Source organism: Cherax quadricarinatus, chromosome 27 (genome assembly GCF_038502225.1).
Source record: "Cherax quadricarinatus isolate ZL_2023a chromosome 27, ASM3850222v1, whole genome shotgun sequence".
In the NCBI taxonomy this organism is placed as follows: Eukaryota; Metazoa; Arthropoda; class Malacostraca; order Decapoda; family Parastacidae; genus Cherax; species Cherax quadricarinatus.
In genome coordinates, this window is record NC_091318.1 from 10,786,176 (window position 1) to 10,805,985 (window position 19,810).

The window sequence follows — 19,810 nt, forward strand, 5'->3', positions numbered from 1 at the left end:
GTTGTCTTGGATGTGAAAGTGGACGATGTTGTGTTGTCTTACTATTTGATGTAGAAGTGTACGATGTTGTGTTATCCGAGTGTTGGATGTGGAAGTGGACGATGTTGTGCTGAGTGTTGGATGTGGAAGTGGACGAAGCAGAAGCATCTGAGTATTGAAAGTCTGAGGGGGCGAAGGATTGATATCCTAGTGTTGGATGTGGGAGTGGAAGAAGCTGTGGATAAAATTAATTTTTAAAAGTTAAGGAAAAATCATTGAGGGGAGAAAATATTATTTCAAAGCCAAAGTCCCCAGCAGGAGAGAAGCTGCACACACTTAATGCGGAAGTCAGAAAGTATTTACTAGGTAATGCATTCCTGGAATTTTAATATTTTCTTCATGGGAGAGTGTTAAAACTATAATGGTCATACAGCGCCTCGGTAATGGAAGGTAATGAAGTTTGATCAGTAGAAGGTGATGGAAGGAAGAATTCTTGGGAATACCATTAGTGGATGGGATGCAGATTTGTGTCAGGACTAGAGGGGACTATGAAACACGTTTCTCTCAACTTAAGCAATATGGAGATGTGGCAAAAAGTGGGTATAAAACTTTGGAAGTTTTATATTATTACACTTGTTAATAAGAAGGACCAAACCAGTGAGGGTTATTTAGCGTCAAGAGTGGCTAATCCTCCGATGCTAATCGTGAGAGGCGCTTCCTAACTGTATTTACGTAATTTCACAATCAATCAAGAACTATTGCGTGACTAGAATCAATTGATCGCCAGTTCGATTCCCACCCAACAATGGAGATCACTTTCACATCTAAATCAATGTGACGATAGTCGCCCTCTTAACATGGCCTTCCTTAATTCCCTATACGACGTACTTATTATGAACCTGCCTTAATATAAAAATATACTAAATCAAAGACCAAAGTAGGTTAGGTGTCTTCTGAGCAAGCCAACTGCCAATTGCAGCAATTTGCAGGAGTAGCTTTCTACACTTTTTCTACGATGAAGCCTAAGAGAAGGTTTTCCTGCAAATACTGTCATTCTCACAGTCGTAGCTTTCCATTATTTGGCTTGTTGCACCGTGGTCATGTGTAGGACAGGTGTCTGCTACAGAAGCTCGGCCACGTATTTCGCTACCTTGGTTCAGATAATGTTCACGCCTATTTTCACATCATTGATTGCATCCTTTGAGGGTAAGTCTGTCATCTCCAGACCCAGCTTAGTCCTGATGCAGTAAGTGTTTGTGCTGTTCAGAATGAATCACGCTCCTGGTAGCATGAGCTACTAGAAAATATATGAAAAAGTCTTTTAACCTCGGTTACTCAAGCTCAGTTAATGATAAAGCTTAGGAGACTTTTATCATCCAACTGAGAGATTAAAAATATCATTAGCTGAATGATATATACTAAAGTTATATGAAAGCCAGAGCTGGTTCTAAACTACACATGTTCAAGAGACTATGTGCCGGGTAATTTATTATTAACATCTGAGAAAGATTTAGGCTATGTGAGTCTCCCAATCATTATTTCATACTAGCCTCTCATTACTATCATTCTGATAAATAATCCTCCTAATACTGTAATTCTGATATATTAGCTCCTATTACTATCCTTCCGATATATTACCTTCCTCTTATCATCATTCACTCTTCTTGATAATGTGACGCGTTACGTAAGCGCTTGAGAAGTATTTATATTCCACCGGGGTAAAATTGCTAGTATAGGTATATTACCTATTTTAATATTTCGTTTACTGTTGAACGCGTGTTCGCTCTCATGAGTATGTGCGCTCGTGTGTGTGCATATATATATATATATATATATATATATATATATATATATATATATATATATATATATATATATATATATATATATATATATATATATAACCGGTCATTTAAAAGGAACTCGTTTAAAATTAAGCCCTTTCTAAATTTTTTCATTTATATTAATATAAAAATTAATGATTTTGTACCAAAAGAACTTTAGGAAACTTACCTAACCCTTTTATAACAAGTGCAATTTCATTTGCCCTAATTCAACTAAATATATTTCAGATAAGTTTACAATAACTTAATAAACAAACACAATAAAATATATATTTTTCGTTAGGTTCTGAATGATTTTTGCGAAATTATTGCATACACAAATTTTCGCATGCCTTATTCCGCAAGAATAAGGCCAAAATTGCAAGTTTTACCTATTCGGCACGACACATATATATATATATATATATATATATATATATATATATATATATATATATATATATATATATATATATTATCACTGGTAATTGAAGACCTATAAGCTAAGAGAAAATAAAAGGAGGCATTTAGGGAAACATCGTAAGAATTCTATTAAGAATGATGAATAGTTTCTTCCGGTTTCACCCTATTTATTTCTCCGAGTAATTATTTGTTTTATTTGGAACAGCTGAAAGTTTCTATTATTATATTTGGAAAGCACGACGCTATTGATTATTCAGCGCTTTAAAAATTCCGTTTCAAACATTATAACATACTATTATTATCGACCTACTAAAATCTTGACCAATTCTCATATTATATCATAATCCACACATATAATACGCACATAGAATGAAACCTTTAACGACGTTTCTATCACGTTCTATCACAAGGCAAGTAAGACTATTCCAAGTCCACTTTTCACATTCTGCAATCCATATCTACATTTTGTTGCGTGTCATTGGCAGTCTCTGAAACTGAGGGAAGGGAAGGGAAACTATCCTTACCATTTATGCTGAGAGAGATGCTGCGGTTCATAGTCAGGAAAGCAACCTGGCGCCCCTCCCAGAGAAGAGGCCATAACCCTAGGCACAAAGTGCTCAAACCACACCAGCACGTTAATTAAGGTGGCTCAGCGTCGGTGAGAGTGGAATAAGTGGATGCAGCAGACCTTAACACTTGAGTGCTACACATCGACACGACCTTCACAGCTGTGCATCAGCGTTACAACTATGATCGCTGTCCACCAACACAACGACACTTACCGCATTCCATCAACACATCGACCTTGACCGTTGTCCACTAATACGACGACCCTGACTGCTCATCGAGACACTACAGTGAGCGCTACCCACCAACACAACGACCATGATTGGTTCCTACTACCATAACAACTTTTTTCGACGGTGACCAGGCTATGAGGGCTACCTGTCAGCCTCGTCCCAGCCTTAAGCAGATCCGTACAAACGCTTGTGACAAGCCCCTAACAGCCACAATATGCAATTTGGTCACTTGTCATGGGCGTGAGGCATCGCCGGGCTACTGGTGACTAAGCTTGTTAAGCACCCTTGTTATTTTAATGAGATATCTCAGCTGCCACCACCGTCACGTCTTCTTTCACAACGTTTAATCTTTTCCACCATATTTAGCAAGCAAGGTGGGAGCGCTCGAGGCTTGGCCCTGGGTTGCCTCTACACTCACCTCTGCCACTCTCCTAGGTGGTCTGATCATTACTCTGTACCCGAGCCTTGTGGATTTGTGGCCTACTTGTTCCTACCAATTTATGTAACCAAGAAAACAAGGCTGATTTATATAAACATTGATTTTTTCTCAAACATGTTTGTTGAGTGTTGCCATACGCTTGTCATTCGCATGTGGTCGGCTGCAGCGTTGTCAATATTGCACCTCGACAGGACCAGAGGTGTTGCTGGTGTAAACAGTCATCCTTAACTCACAATATTATGTCTATATGATGTTCATTCGAAGCAAGTGTCGTGTTATGAGGGCTTGGAATCTCCGTAACAAGGCCAGGAGAGGAAACTGTATGTCGAGCGTGGGTGCCAGGAGTGTTGGCAATCTTGGAGCCCAACCATTATGTAAACAACCACGGCCTTAATGAACTTAATTGGCGATCAGTACGACGGTTGAAGTGGCTCGCCTGGGACCTCAACACTTTCCCGACTGCATCCGACGCCTGTTTTTTCTTCTTTTTTTTTTTTTTTTAACCGCTAACCACCCTGAACCCTTGTCTTAAGCCTGAAAACCGACACTTAATGCTCTAATTATGAGTTTCCTGATTACCTAACAAGTTAAATGCTCATGTTTTAGAATGAGTATTAAATTCCTTTTCTGATGAAGTTCTGTAGGCTTGGCTATAATGATATCTAGGGGGGAATAAACGATGTTATTTTTTTAATTCATGCTAACTGTATAAATCTTGTTAGAGTGACACAGAGATGACGTATTTTCTTTAGTTTTAACATCCTAATGTCTTTAAAGGCTTATAATAAAGCCACCTGTATCATTATTGAAAATCTTAGCTCCTACGCCATTTTTCTTTATAAATCCTGTCTCCTTTTATGGTCTCATATCGTATTCTCTTTTATAAGTTTTGACGCCTTCTATAGCAATGTATAATCTTCCGTTAGATAAGTTTTGATGCTTTCTGTAGACATATTTACATTTATGTGTGGCTAGTGCAATGGTAGAACGACTTCTAACTTGATATTTTTATTATGCAAATCATACTTGGGACTGGTCGAAAAAAATTGTTTGCTAACAAATTACAATGATATTTAACTATATACAAATATACTATTAAATTCAGAATCATTGAAATGAATTTACACAATCATGAATTCAGTCACAAATTACAATGCAGTTATTAGTTATTTAAAATAGATAAGGTCTGTTTTTTCCAGAATAGGTGATTGTATTCCGCTTGACATTTGTTGAACATTTCGTGTATAGGACAAGGAGGAATAACATCTTGTAGGAGTGAGGAAGAGCCAGTTGTGAGTGTGGGGGAAGTTCGTGAGGCAGTAGGTAAAATGAAAGGGGGTAAGGCAGCCGGGATTGATGGGATAAAGATAGAAATGTTTAAAGCAGGTGGGGATATAGTTTTGGAGTGGTTGGTGCAATTATTTAATAAATGTATGGAAGAGGGATTGGCAGAGAGCATGCATAGTTCCTTTGTATAAAGGCAAAGGGGATAAAAGAGAGTGCAAAAATTATAGGGGGATAAGTCTGCTGAGTATACCTGGTAAAGTGTATGGTAGAGTTATTATTGAAAGAATTAAGAGTAAGACGGAGAATAGGATAGCAGATGAACAAGGAGGCTTTAGGAAAGGTAGGGTGTGTGTGGACCAGGTGTTTACAGTGAAACATATAAGTGAACAGTATTTAGATAAGGCTAAAGAGGTCTTTGTGGCATTTATGGATTTGGAAAAGGCGTATGACAGGGTGGATAGGGGGGCAATGTGGCAGATGTTGCAAGTGTATGGTGTAGGAGGTAGGTTACTGAAAGCAGTGAAGAGTTTTTACGAGGATAGTGAGGCTCAAGTTAGAGTATGTAGGAAAGAGGGAAATTTTTTCCCAGTAAAAGTAGGCCTTAGACAAGGATGTGTGATGTCACCGTGGTTGTTTAATATATTTATAGATGGGGTTGTAAGAGAAGTAAATGCGAGGGTCTTGGCAAGAGGCGTGGAGTTAAAAGATAAAGAATCACACACAAAGTGGGAGTTGTCACAGCTGCTCTTTGCTGATGACACTGTGCTCTTGGGAGATTCTGAAGAGAAGTTGCAGAGATTGGTGGATGAATTTGGTAGGGTGTGCAAAAGAAGAAAATTAAAGGTGAATACAGGAAAGAGTAAGGTTATGAGGATAACTAAAAGATTAGGTGATGAAAGATTGAATATCAGATTGGAGGGAGAGAGTATGGAGGAGGTGAATGTATTCAGATATTTGGGAGTGGACGTGTCAGCGGATGGGCCTATGAAAGATGAGGTGAATCATAGAATTGATGAGGGGAAAAGAGTGAGTGGTGCACTTAGGAGTCTGTGGAGACAAAGAACTTTGTCCTTGGAGGCAAAGAGGGGAATGTATGAGAGTATAGTTTTACCAACGCTCTTATGTGGGTGTGAGGCATGGGTGATGAATGTTGCAGCGAGGAGAAGGCTGGAGGCAGTGGAGATGTCATGTCTGAGGGCAATGTGTGGTGTGAATATAATGCAGAGAATTCGTAGTTTGGAAGTTAGGAGGAGGTGCGGGATTACCAAAACTGTTGTCCAGAGGGCTGAGGAAGGGTTGTTGAGGTGGTTCGGACATGTAGAGAGAATGGAGCGAAACAGAAGGACTTCAAGAGTGTATCAGTCTGTAGTGGAAGGAAGGCGGGGTAGGGGTCGGCCTAGGAAAGGTTGGAGAGAGGGGGTAAAGGAGGTTTTGTGTGCGAGGGGCTTGGACTTCCAGCAGGCATGCGTGAGCGTGTTTGATAGGAGTGAATGGAGACAAATGGTTTTTAATACTTGACGTGCTGTTGGAGTGTGAGCAAAGTAACATTTATGAAGGGATTCAGGGAAACCGGCAGGCCGGACTTGAGTCCTGGAGATGGGAAGTACAGTGTCTGCACTCTGAAGGAGGGGTGTTAATGTTGCAGTTTAAAAACTGTAGTGTAAAGCACCCTTCTGGCAAGACAGTGATGGAGTGAATGATGGTGAAAGTTTTTCTTTCTCGGGCCACCCTGCCTTGGTGGGAATCGGCCAGTGTGATAATAAAAAAAATAAATGTTCAAGAAATGTTCTGGATTTATTTTTTGTATACTAGTACATAATTACGCAGGGCATAGCAACAGTTATTCTGGAAAAGTTTACTTTGGTTATGTTTACATCAGCTGGAGGTAAAAACTGCCAGAAGTGCCTGTAGCCCAGCCGAAGCCGAACAGAAGAAACATTTAAGTATCGCCAGTAAGTCCGGATATTCTACCATGCAGGAGGAGCCATATGTTTATGCCACATTCAACATAATCACAACACTGTCGATATTATACATGTACCTTGTTACAAACAAGGTACATATATAACATTGACAAATGTGTAAGAGAGATCTAAGCACTGATGTGCTTCCCAGAGGCACACGACTTAGGCAACGTTAGGTAACTTTATTATGTAAATGTTTCGCCCGCCAGGGGCTTTATTAATTCAAAGCAGAGCCAGAAAAAACAGGCAATTTTATAGCAGAGTCGATGTTAGGTGTAGTGTAGGCAGGGTGCACAAAATGTTTAATGATGCATCACCTGATGACTGTGTCCTGATGGCTTAGCATCATTTTAACTAAAACCGCAGATTCTGAACAACGATGTTTATGTTAATTCACAACCTTGATCATTAGCCTGGCATCATTCCATTTTATCAATCAGCCGTGGCTATTATTGTGAATAACACAGGCATTATGAACAATGTCAGTACGGAAGGTCCAGTTATGCTCCTGTATATTCCCGGATTTTCCACGTAGTATGACAGTCTCGAGCTTTAGTTTCAACTAGACTTGTGGGTTTTTAACTGGTTAATTCTATAATGATATTGCTGACTGAGATTTCAGTTAGAGATAAGCCCTGAAAATATTATTAGCCACACTGTTGTTAGGGAGATTGATAATATTGCCATACTAACAATGTTAACGTTGGTAATGCTACGATCACTTGAAGTTAAATGATGCCAAACTTATCACCAAGGCAGAGAATTTATATAATCGCTATTGTTTAGAATCTGTGTTCATCTGTCTTAACAATCAGTTGTACAGAACGCCGAGAAGTTTCAGTACTTCCAGAATTTTGGCTAAATTGATTTTAGGCCGTCATGTGACGTCATTGGCTGCTTCGTGCACCGTGCCTACACTACAACTGACCATCAAGCTATATATATGTCTCCTTCTGTGCAGTGAATTTATAAAGCAGTTGTTTGGCGAAACCTTAACAAACGTTGCATAAGTGTCGCTTTTAAGCGTCCAAGAGTCTGGTGGTTTTGGTGGATATGCCACAGACATGTGGTTCATCTTGTACCATAGAATAATGATACATGGACTCACTAGGGTTATTTTACCTCTGTTCTAGGTTAATGAAATTCAGTTGCTATTATATTATTTTTCTCAAACTACTAGCTGACAGTCTAAAGTTATCAAAATTCTTCTGAAACGCCTACGCCCTTAGCGATCAATGATTTGAATCATACATTTCAAAGTCATTGTGACAGGGAATCCATATATCCTCTCTCAAATGGCTGGCCATTCACATATATATATCAGTAGGTCCGCTTGCCTGCTGTTTAATGTAAATTTTTAGGAGGACGCTTTTCTAAGAAAAACTCAAGCGACCTTGCCAGGATTCGAACCTGGAATCTTCTGATCCGTAGTCAGACGCGTTATCCGTTGCGCCACAAGGCCACGGTTGTGTAGTCATCATTTAATATATTACAGTTACATGTGTGTGTGCTCACTTTTGGTTGCGGGTAATGTTTCACCTCCTGTTTCTATTTGTTCATTGTATACGATCCGTTTCACAAGTTTCTTGCTTCATTGGACGCATCATAATCTGTTAAACTTTTTACGGTGACTGCTCTCACTGCTTCCTTGTCTAAATAAATCGTCTTTCTGAGCACCTGTGCCTAAAGATGTAATTCCTAACATTCCTATGATTACTCTGAACATTTATCTTCCATTTGAGACTCGTTGCTCCTGATAGCCACCATTCTGTTTCTTTCTGCCTATTCAAATCCTGAAAGTATCTTCAGTGCTGTTATCATTTCTCCCTTGGTCCTCTTTTCTTCTGGAGATCACTCCTAACCTTATGTAAAGCATAGCCCCAGAATGATTCGTCCAGGATTAACAGAACAAGACTTACTATAAATGTCTATTGACGATGGGAGAGCCAAAGGTGGTATCAGTATTCGGCTTGTAATATGAGTGGGTAAACTGTCACAGGTGAACACCTAGAACTGAACACTTTCAGTCCTGGCATAAACTTTGGTAACAGATACCGACAAATTTGTGTAGAAAGTGCTTTCTCACGTGTTCTCTAAACCACCTTCAGTCCTCGCTCCTGGAACAGCAGAAACCCTCCAGTAACACTTCCGCTGCCAAACAGTCACCTCTTGAACCACCTGATGAACCACTTGATGTGCTATCAGCTGGTCAGGTCCCTTCAGTACTGTAGTCAACTGAGAGAACAGAAAAACAACAGTAATTCTTTCCATAATCACCCAGAGCTAAACTTAGCAATCGGCATAAAAATCCCTGCTACATAAGACAAATAGAAGGCGAAGGAGAAGAGAGGTGCAGGACTCCTGGTCAAACCCTGCAACTTTGACCCACAGTCAGGGTAGTGTGTGTGTGTGTGTGTGTGTGTGTGTGTGTGTGTGTGTGTGTGTGTGTGTGTGTGTGTGTGACATTCCCTATTTGTGACTACACGAGAGAATCATTCTCGTGGTGTCCCTTCTTCAGTAATAATTTCTCGTATGTACACTAATATAGTGGGAAAATAGCGCGTGCGTGCGCGCAAGCGTGGGAACATGTGTGAGGGCGCAATTACAATTTGCTCTTTTTTGAGCTTCAGCTCCTTGGCCTCACCCTTAACTTTCTGTTGTCTGACGTGATCTGTTTTCATCATACCTAGACTGTTCTCTTACCATCATTCCATCATGCCTTATTTTAGGTGTGGGCTCCACAAGTGCCGCGTATTCAAGGATAAACAACACTTCACACTAATGGCCTTTGTGCATTAGCTTCACCAATAAAGTGCATCTGCGGCACTTACTAACATTCTCGATTAAAAAAATAAAAGTAACCATCTGCACTGTAAGATCTCCGACGATACCACCACACTAAGTAAAGCCGGGAGCGCTAGTAGATCCTGCCTTTTAAGAAAGTTAGTCACTAACTGTTTACAAGGAAGAAAATTAACACAATAAATGACTCTTAGGTATCATCACGCCAAATTTGAAGTGATTAACAATAATTCGTTTTAAAGATAAGACACAAATAGAAAAAAAATTCCAAAGAAAACAGTCAACCTTTCTGAGGTTGCATGTGTGTTATATTGAATGTGTGGTGTGTGTAGGTAGTTACGCAATGTGTGCATGATATGCGTGAAAAAATATGCAGAATGTGAGTAGGTCTGTAGGGTGCGTGTAGCGAGTTAAGCAGTGTGTGGGATGAGTGTAGAGAGTTTGAGGTGTGCTTTGTGATGCAATGTGTGTGGGACGTGTGGAGTGTGCTAGAAAATATGTTACAATGTGAGTGGTGTGTTACAATGTGTGTGGTGTGTTACAATGTGTGTAGGATATGTGGAGCGTGTTAGGGTATGTAGTGTGTTAGTGTTTGTGATATGTGTGAAATGTGTTAGTATGTGTTACAATGTGTATGAAATGTGCGAAGTGTGTTAGTTTGTTACAGTGTGTGTGAGATGTGTGGCGACGTTAGGACGTGTAGTGTCACAATGTGTATGAAATGTGTGGAGTGTTAGGATGTGTAGTGTCACAGTGTGTATGAGATGTGTGGAGTGTTAGGATGTGTAGCGTCACAGTGTATATGAGATGTGTGGAGTGTTAGGATGTGTAGTGTGTTACAGCGTTCGAAGACTGTGTAGTGAGACATACAGAACCTGTATGTAGAATGTGCTGTATGTTAGTGTATGTTGGATGTGTGTATGATGAGTTAAGGATGTACAGTAGCTTCGCTTATTTGGCGTAACTTCAGATATTTTTTTTTTTTTCAAAATTTTAGTTGATATATTCTTGAATGTATTTGAAGCACTAAATCCGCATGAGTCATTCAAAGCAGGAAGGAGTGGAGGCTCGATCCTCCGTCGATTTTTTTTCGAAAGATAATATGCGAGTACATAGGTGGTTGAACTCTTCTAAGTTTGGTTCTCATGATGCTGTCCTTGGCTGTAACCAGATCGTCTTAATATGGTTCTCAATAGGTCGTCGTCTTGACATGATTCTCACTAGGTAGTCTTTTTGACGTAGTTCTTACTAGTAGTCTTCTTGACGTGGTTCTCATTGTGTCGTCGTCTTGGCGTGGTTCTCACTGGGTCGTCGTTTTGACGTGGTTCTCACTGCGTCATTTTCTTGAATGGTTCTCAGGGTCGTCTTACTCATGTGATTCTCGTTAGGTCGGTTTCTCTCACTCTCTATCTCTCTATTTTTTTTTCTTTACACAGGGTTTGACAAGGTTAGGTTAAGGATCCCTAGCTTTATTGACAAGCTATTTACAGGTTAAGGATTCCTAACTTTATTGACAAGCTAAGAGCTGTTACCTACATCAGTTTATTTGAAAACATTTTTTATTGGTATGAGACATACAAGTAGGGAACAGGATGTAGTTGGAGCCATCTGTGGGCCAGCATTTTCATTTGATCAACTGACTTTATCTCGTTGACATCATAATGCTGTACGAATGTATTCCATATTCGAGTCATCCTGGGGATAAATGATCTAAGATGAAGTGATGTTCTGGAGAAGGGTACAGCCAGAGTGAAGTTGCTGCTTTCTGCCCGTCTTGTGGTATAGAAGCTTGCTTTACGTTGTCCTCTAAGTGGATCCAAGTGTGGTACTTTGACAATATTGGCCTTGTACATAACAGTAAGGCCACCCACATCCCTTCTGTGTTGCAGGCTCTGCTGAAATAACAGATCTATCCAGGATTGGTCCAGGCAAGAGATAAGACGTCTCGTTCTGTTCTCTACTCTGTCAGGCAGTAGCAAATGAGAGGAGGGGGGCAGGCAAACCAAGAAAGTGGAGCATACTCAAGATGTGAGCGTACTTGTGCCTCTTACAGAATCTTGAAACCCCTACTGTCAAGCAGATGCGAGATACCGCGAAGTGCTGTAAGCTTCCTGGCTGCCTTGTTTGCAAGATTTACAACGTGGCTCTTCATGGTCAGTTTGGAGTCAAATTTCATCCCAATGATATACATCCCAAGGATGTATGGGAGGGTGCCAACACCCTCCCATACATCCTTACTACTGCACTGGCAGTACCATCATGGTGCCTGGAGACCATCATCTGTGTTTTCTCAGATGCAAATGTTACTTGTCATCTATTTCCCCAAGCTGATATAGCTCTTAGCTGGTGATTAATGTAGCTTAGAGCAGCTGGCATTTCTTCTCGTGGATAAGTGAATGTAACTGTACAGTCGTTTGCATATGCATGGGATTCTGGGATGAGATGAAGGTCATTGAAGTAGACATTCCATAACAATGGTCCCAGCACGCTTCCTTGTGAAACACTTGCCCCAATAGGATGTCTTGCTGATACCGTTCCATTGAGAACTACCCTTAGAGATCTACCGTGAAGGTAATCACTGAGGAGACAGCGTAGAGCCTGCAATTCCCAGAACTTGCCGTTTTGCTAAGAGACCCTAGTGCCACACACGGTCGAAAGCACCAGCAATGTCCAGTGATACTGCACAGCTGACTTTGGATTCATCCAGTGACTGGTGCCACTTAGTGGAGAGGTTTAACAACAGATCAGCAGCAGAGTAACCTTTCCTGAAGCCATATTGACGGTCACAAAGTAGTAAGTGGTAGTTAAAAAACTGTCATTTGTCTTGAGATTATTGTCTCAAGGATCTTACCAGTGATTGACAACAGTGACACTGGTCTGTAGTTGCTGATTTATGCTCTGCTCTTCTTTTTGTGAACAGGGACTACATTTGCTTCTTTCCTTAGAGAAGGCCATTTACACTATACTAGGCAGTGCTGAAAGATGCGAGTTAGAGGTGCTGCTAGCTGGTCTGCACATCTCAGCAATCTTGGGCTCAACTTGTCTGGGCCCACGGCCTCAAGCGATTTGAGAAGGAAATGCACCTTTCTCTTTCTCTCTCTCTCTCTCTCTCTCTCTCTCTCTCTCTCTCCCTCCCTCCCTCCCTCCCTCCTACAGCACCATATTACATAACATTAACAATATGCTACGCTGTATAAATATTGTCTGGTTGTCAAACCACATTTTTTTTTTTTTTTGCTGGTCGTCTGATTTTAGGATAGTTTGTCGATTTTAACAGAATGAAAGTTTTCAGGCCTCTAGAATGATAATCTATAGGAAACCATTTCGTCACTCTTGAGGAATTAGGAAAAAATCTCATTTGTTTTATCGTTTTCAAATTTAATGAGGATAGACTATTCTATTTTCAGGATATTGGTGTCTCTGAGATAACAAAGGAATGCCTCTTCAACTTAACTTCAATGGTTGTGTTTCTTAATGGAAAGCTTGAATTAGATTTGACCTGTGTATGTCCTAATTTTCCATTTTAGTGTAGGAATTTGGGATATTAATTTCATTATGATTACTTGTGATTGCCTCCTCTGATTCGCTTTAAATCCTCAGTGCTGATACTTAAAGGCACTTCAAAGTTATGGTGCACTCTGCACTATTCCAATCGCGTGCACTTAGGTACAATGGCCTGGGGTAATGCAATGTGGGGACACCTTTCTCGGATCGCGCAGTAACTAAAATACTTTTATTCGTGATTATTATCAGTGAAAGGGAATGATTTGTTTTTTTCTCAAATCTGTAAACATTATTAATAAAAGAATTAAAATTCTTTTATTTTTATTCCACTTAAAAAAAGAAGTAGAGAAAGATATTAAAGTGCTTTATTTTATTTTGTTTGCAGATGGTTACATCAGTTTTTCTTGCTTTTATAAAGAGGTGAATGATTACTGCAAAATGCTTCATCAGATTGTGTTTACACATGTGACATCTCACACCAGAATATTTATTGCTGCCGGTCAACTCCAGGAAGACAACATTCGTGAGAAGCTTCAAAAACATTTAGATGAAAATGAATCCACTGCCATCAAATGCCACAGGAACTGTGTCTTCATATACATCAAAAGCACAAGTCTAGAGCAGGGAATTAAAATGGAAGTAAATAAGCACTTTTAAAACTAAAAAAAAAAAATGCGCCGTTCTGTGGTTAAATTATTTAAGTATAAATTATTTCTCCTTTGGGAAGATATGCTGACAGGAATATGACCATCATCATCCCTCCAGGAAGCAAACGGCTCATCTTTGTAGCACGGCAAGCTGAGGAACCGAGCTGTCCGTCAAAGATTCCATTCTTAAAGTCTATTGTGAAAGAAAAAGGACGAGTGATTTGCATGCAACAGATACCCTTTACCATGATTATTGTCGAAGGAGATTCCTTGCTGGGAGAATAAAAAAAAAAGCTGATGGAGGACATGACAAGCTTAACGATGATTATGCGCTCGATAAGATTTTATAAGAGATCAGCAGTGATAAATCAAATATTTGGACAAGTGAGGTGCTTGAATATTAGTATCGCATTGTATGTCACTAACAATGTCTTGCAAAGATTGTATGAGTTTGATTACAGATTAGTGTGTGTGTCCGCTTCAGGTCCATCTAATCTTTTAATTTTCTGTGATACTTTGCCTAGCGTCCTCTGACTTGTTGAAGATGATGATGATATGGTCAGGAACGTCAGTAAGTAAAAAAAATCCTTGGAGAGCGTACAAATTTATGCCCAATAATGACAAATACTCGTACACCGTCCACATTATTATGTCAGTGTGACACTCCTTTAACTTTTAGAAACTCTCTCTTTTTTGTACGATATTATCAGGTACAAAATGCCTTTAATTATAATTTGGAATATCATCACAAATGCAATTACGAATTGTTCACAGCCACTGCAAATTGAAATTGGTATTATGCTTCAAAAGAAACACCTTATTAAACAAGCTCAAGACCTTAATCACGCTCCTATGATTAAATCCTGCGATTTAAAACATCAGCAACAGTGGCTGCATCGCAAGAAAGAAAATTGAGTGGTATTCGTTCATCAGTGCAAGCCAGTGCAGATCATTTCCATGCAAATATTTCTTCACCCATTCGGACAAAATCGACTCACTTCTTGGCCTTATTTATGATGCAACCCCCCCCCCTCCCACAAACTAATGAAACACAAGTCAATGCCACAAAATGTAAGGCAACTATAATATCTTGTATTAAAATGTACTTAAAATATATACCTTGAAATGCCAGAAATCTTCCAGAAAAAAAAGTTTCAGCACAGCAACGCATCTCTGTGAAAAATAAAAATAATTTTGACTTCTTGAAGAGTATTGCCACCCAGCCGTCTACACTATTGCTCGGTGGTTTCAACACGAAGATTGCCTGCATGATGGCACACAAACTGAAGTCATGCACAAGAGCAGTGTACAGATCTCTGACATGACTCCTGACCTTACTATGTACATTGAAAAAAAGCTATATTGGAAGCCAGGAGATTTACACAGATAGTTGGCTAAGCAAAAACTTTATTTACAACAGATTACCCACAACACGTCTGACGATTCCATCCATCGCTTCGGAGGAATGCATTTTCTCATCAGCTACGCTGGTGCTGTAGGGGACTTAATAGCTGGAAGCGGACCAGCAATAATGAAGTCTACCTTTGCGCCATCAGAAATCCTGCAATTCATAATGCAGCTGCATCAGTCCTCATCTCTTTGGTGTAGATGAACAGCTGTTTATTTTCCAAGCTGTATGTTACGCAAATGTGGAAAGATTTGACAGATTTTTATAGTGAACGAATTCTGAAAATTTGAGGCCGATCGGAGGAGAGGCTCTCAGCTAATAAATGAAAACCTTTAAGGAAGAAAATATTCTGGCAAACAAACAAAGGTACCCAGATCGGGGATACCTACTTACCAAGTCCGTGAAGAGCATTATAATACTGAATAGTGTTAAGTGCAAAAGTGTGTATAGATATGGAGAGGTGTATATTTCACTACATACACAATTAATTCCATTATTATTATTATTATTATTATTATTATTATTATAGTCTTGGGATATCGTTGACTGGTTTTATTCAGGAGACGTACATTGTTAATGATCCCTGTGAAATTGACAGTCTTTAACTTAGTAAACCTCCTAATCAGTCACACTGATAGAGATATTCTCAGTAACTAAAGTTCTTCACAAGAACAAGCAGTCGTATGTGGATATACAAACAAAAAACGCAGTTAATTGTTTCTAAATATCAAGGCATTATAATCATCAGTGATTTCACTAAGACTCCAAATCTGCCGCATTGAACCTGTCTGGCTTCAGGTTTTTGTTTAAGTCAATTATTTTTTCTCCATTTTTGGCCTCCACCTCAGGGGCCATAATCAGACCACTTTTCACTCGGGGCCCCATCGGCAGGTACCCAAACCGGGCACTTCAAATTAGTGGGAGATGATCATTACTCGCTGAGTGACGTGCTACTAATGACGTTGTGAGGCTCGGCCAGGTATGGCGGGGAGGCCCACCAAATGAATGTTACGAGTGCCGCTTTACGAGCCAGAGTCAAATGAGCTTCTGCTAAAGTGTGTGTGTAAGTGTGTGTGTGTGTGTGTGTGTGTGTGTGTGTGTGTGTGTGTGTGTGTGTGTGTGTGTGCGTGCGTGCGCGTGTGCGTGCGTGTGTGCGTGCGCGTGCGTGCGTGTGTGGCGTGTGTGTGTGCGCGCGTGTGCGTACGTGTGTGGCGTGTGTATTGTGTGTGTGTGTGTGTATGTGTGGCGTGTGTGTGTAGTGTGTGTGTGTGTGTATGTGTGTGTATTGTGTGTGTAGTGTTTATATGTGCGTATGTGTGTAGTGTGTGTGTGTGTGTGTGGCTTGTGTGTGTGTGTGTACTCGATTCATAGCTCCTGTTTCCGCCTCTTCACTGGTCACTAGTAGATCCATTCCCTGCTGTATGAGCTTTATCATACCTCTTTTTAAAGCTATGTATGGATCCTGCCTCCTCTACATCACTCTCCAAGTGTGTGTGTGTGTGTAGTGTGTGTATGTGTAGTGTGTGTGTATGTGTGTATGTGTGTGTGTGTGTGTGTGTGTGTACTCAACTAGCTGTACTCACCTAGTTGAGGTTGCAGGGGTCGAGTCCGAGCTCCTGGCCCCGCCTCTTCACTGGTCGCTACTAGGTCACTCTCCCTGAACCGTGAGCTTTATCATACCTCTGCTTAAAGCTATGTATGGATCCTGCCTCCACTGCATCGCTTCCCAAACTATTCCACTTCCTGACTACTCTGTGGCTGAAGAAATACTTCCTAACATCCCTGTGATTCATCTGTGTCTTCAACTTCCAACTGTATCCCCTTATTACTGTGTCCAGTCTCTGGAACATCCTGTCATTGTCCACTTTGTCAATTCCTCTCAGTATTTTGCATGTCGTTATCATGTCCCCCTATCTCTCCTGTCCTCCAGTGTCGTCAGGTTGATTTCCCTTAACCTCTCCTCGTAGGACATACCTCTTAGCTCTGGGACTAGTCTTGTTGCAAACCTTTGCACTTTCTCTAGTTTCTTTACGTGCTTGGCTAGGTGTGTGTTCCAAACTGGTGCCGTATACTCCAATATGGGCCTAACGTACACGGTGTATAGGGTCCTGAACGATTCCTTATTAAGGTGTCGGAATGCTGTTCTGAGGTTTGCTAGGCGTCCATATGCTGCAGTCGTTATTTGGATGATGTGCGCTTCAGGAGATGTGCCTGGTGTTATACTCACCCCAAGATCTTTTTCTTTGAGTGAGGTTTGTAGTCTCTGGCCCCCTAGACTGTACTCCGTCTGCGGTCTTCTTTGCCCTTCCCCATTCTTCATGACTTTGCATTTGGTGGGATTGAACTCCAGGAGCCAATTGCTGGACCAGGTCTGCAGCCTGTCCAGATCCCTTTGTAGTTCTGCCTTGTCTTCGATCGAATGAATTCTTCTCATCAACTTCACGTCATCTGTAAACAGGGACACCTCAGAGTCTATTCCTTCCGTCATGTCGTTCATAAATACCAGAAACAGCACTGGTCCTAGGACTGACCCCTGTGGGACCCCGCTGGTCACAGGTGCCCACTCTGACACCTCGCCACGTACCATGACTCTCTGCTGTCTTCCTGTCAAGTATTCCCTGATCCATTGTAGTGCCTTCCCTGTTATCCCTGCTTGGTCCTCCAGTTTTTGCACTAATCTCTTGTGTGGAACTGTGTCAAACGCCTTCTTGCAGTCCAAAAATATGCAATGTGTGTGTGTGTGTGTGTGTGTGTGTGTGTGTGTGTGTGTGTGTGTGTGTGTGTGTGTGTGTGTGTGTGTGTGTAGTGTGTGTGTGTGTGTAGTGTGCGTGTGTGTGTGTGTGTGTAGTGCGTGTGTGTGTATTTACGCACTCATTAAGCTGTGTTTGCAGGAGTCGATAGATTGCTTCTTACCCGGCCTCTTGAGCTTAAAAAAAAACTGGCTGTCAAATACTGGTTCTTAACCTCATGATTCGTATCATAACTACTCTTAAAAATATTCATGTACTTTGTCTTAATCCCTTCATCTAGCTTATTATGTTCATGTCATTCTAGGACTGAATAATCATTTCTTAAAAAAACCGTTGTTCTAACACTATGGTGTCAGTTATGGTATTTATGGTAATAATTATGACGTGGATAAATGGGTAATGAACAATAAACACTTGCTGATTCTGACAAAAGAAAAACAGTAATACAACAGAAATTGTATAATTCGACTCCCATCTAGAGTCCTCATCAGCAGTATAAACACCAGAGGATCGAGGACAGTATATTTATTGACGACAGGTCAGATAAAAGTTGCAGTTGGCCTTCTGTGTCATGCCAGTGGAGTGACCATGAAGCTAAAATCTTGAGTAGCTTATAAACAAGTTGAACAAATGTTAAGTTGAGGGGAATTCATTGAGAAGGACATGTCGAACATGGGTCAGTAGGGATAATACATTACTCCTACATAGTAATTTTGTAAATTTAAAATACAGTATCGCCTTCTGCACCACACATTACTGTCTCCCAGCACTGCACATTGTCTCTCTGCACCACACATTACTGTCTCTCTGCACCACACATTACTGTCTCTCTGCACCACAGATTACTGTCTCTCTGCACCACACATTACTGTCTCTCTCTGCACCACACATTACTGTCTCTCTGCACTGCGCAATACTGTCACCCTGCACTGCACATTACTGTCTCTCTGCACCACACATTACTGTCTCTCTGCACCACACATTACTGTCTCTCTGCACTGCACATTACTGTCTCCCTGCACTGCACATTACCGTCTCCCTGCACTGCATATTACTGTCTCTGCACCACACATTACTGTCTCTCTGCACCACACATTACTGTCTCTCTGCACCACACTTTACTGTCTCCCTGCACCACACATTACTGTCTCCCTGCACTGCACATTACTGTCTCCCTGCACCACGCATTACTGTCTATCTGCACGACACATTACTGTCTCCCTGCACTGCACATTACTGTCTCTCTGCACAACACATTACTGTCTCCCTGCACTGCGTATTACTGTCTCTCTGCACCACACATTACTGTCTTTACGAACTGCACATTACTGTCTCCCTCCACTGCACCACACATTACTGTCTCCCTGCACCACACATTACTGTCTCTCTGCACTACACATTACTGTCTCTCTGCACCGCACATTACTGTCTCTCTGTACCATACATTACTGTCTCTCTGCACCACACATTACTGTCTCCCTGCACTACACATTACTGTCTCTGCCCCACACAATACTGCCTCCCTGCACCGCTCATTACTGTCTCCCTGCACTGCACATTACTGTCTCCCTGCACCACACATTACTGTCTCCCTGCGCTGCACATTACTGTCTCTCTGCACTGCACATTACTGTCTCCCAACACTGCACATTACTGTCTCCCTGCACCGCACATTACTGTCTCCCTGCACTGCACATTACTGTCTCTCTGCACATTACTCTCTCTCTGCACATTACTGTCTCTCTGCACATTACTGTCTCTGCACATTACTGTCTCTCTGCACATTACTGTCTCTCTGCACTGCACATTAGTGTCTCCCTCCACTTCACATTACTGTCTCCCTGCACTGCACATTACTCTCTCTCTCTGCACTGCTCATTACTGTCTCCCTGCACCACACATTACTGTAACCCTGCACTGCACATTACTGTCTGCACCGCACATTACTGACTCCCTCCACTGCACATTACTGTCTCTCTGAACC

General features: G+C 41.1%; 1 non-coding gene across 1 annotated transcript; it reads right to left on the reverse strand.

The window, feature by feature from the left end:
* Positions 1 to 8,104: 8,104 nt before the first annotated feature.
* Positions 8,105 to 8,177, reverse strand: TRNAR-ACG (transfer RNA arginine (anticodon ACG)). Its single transcript has one exon. It is a non-coding gene; the product is annotated as a tRNA-Arg (tRNA).
* Positions 8,178 to 19,810: the final 11,633 nt, after the last annotated feature.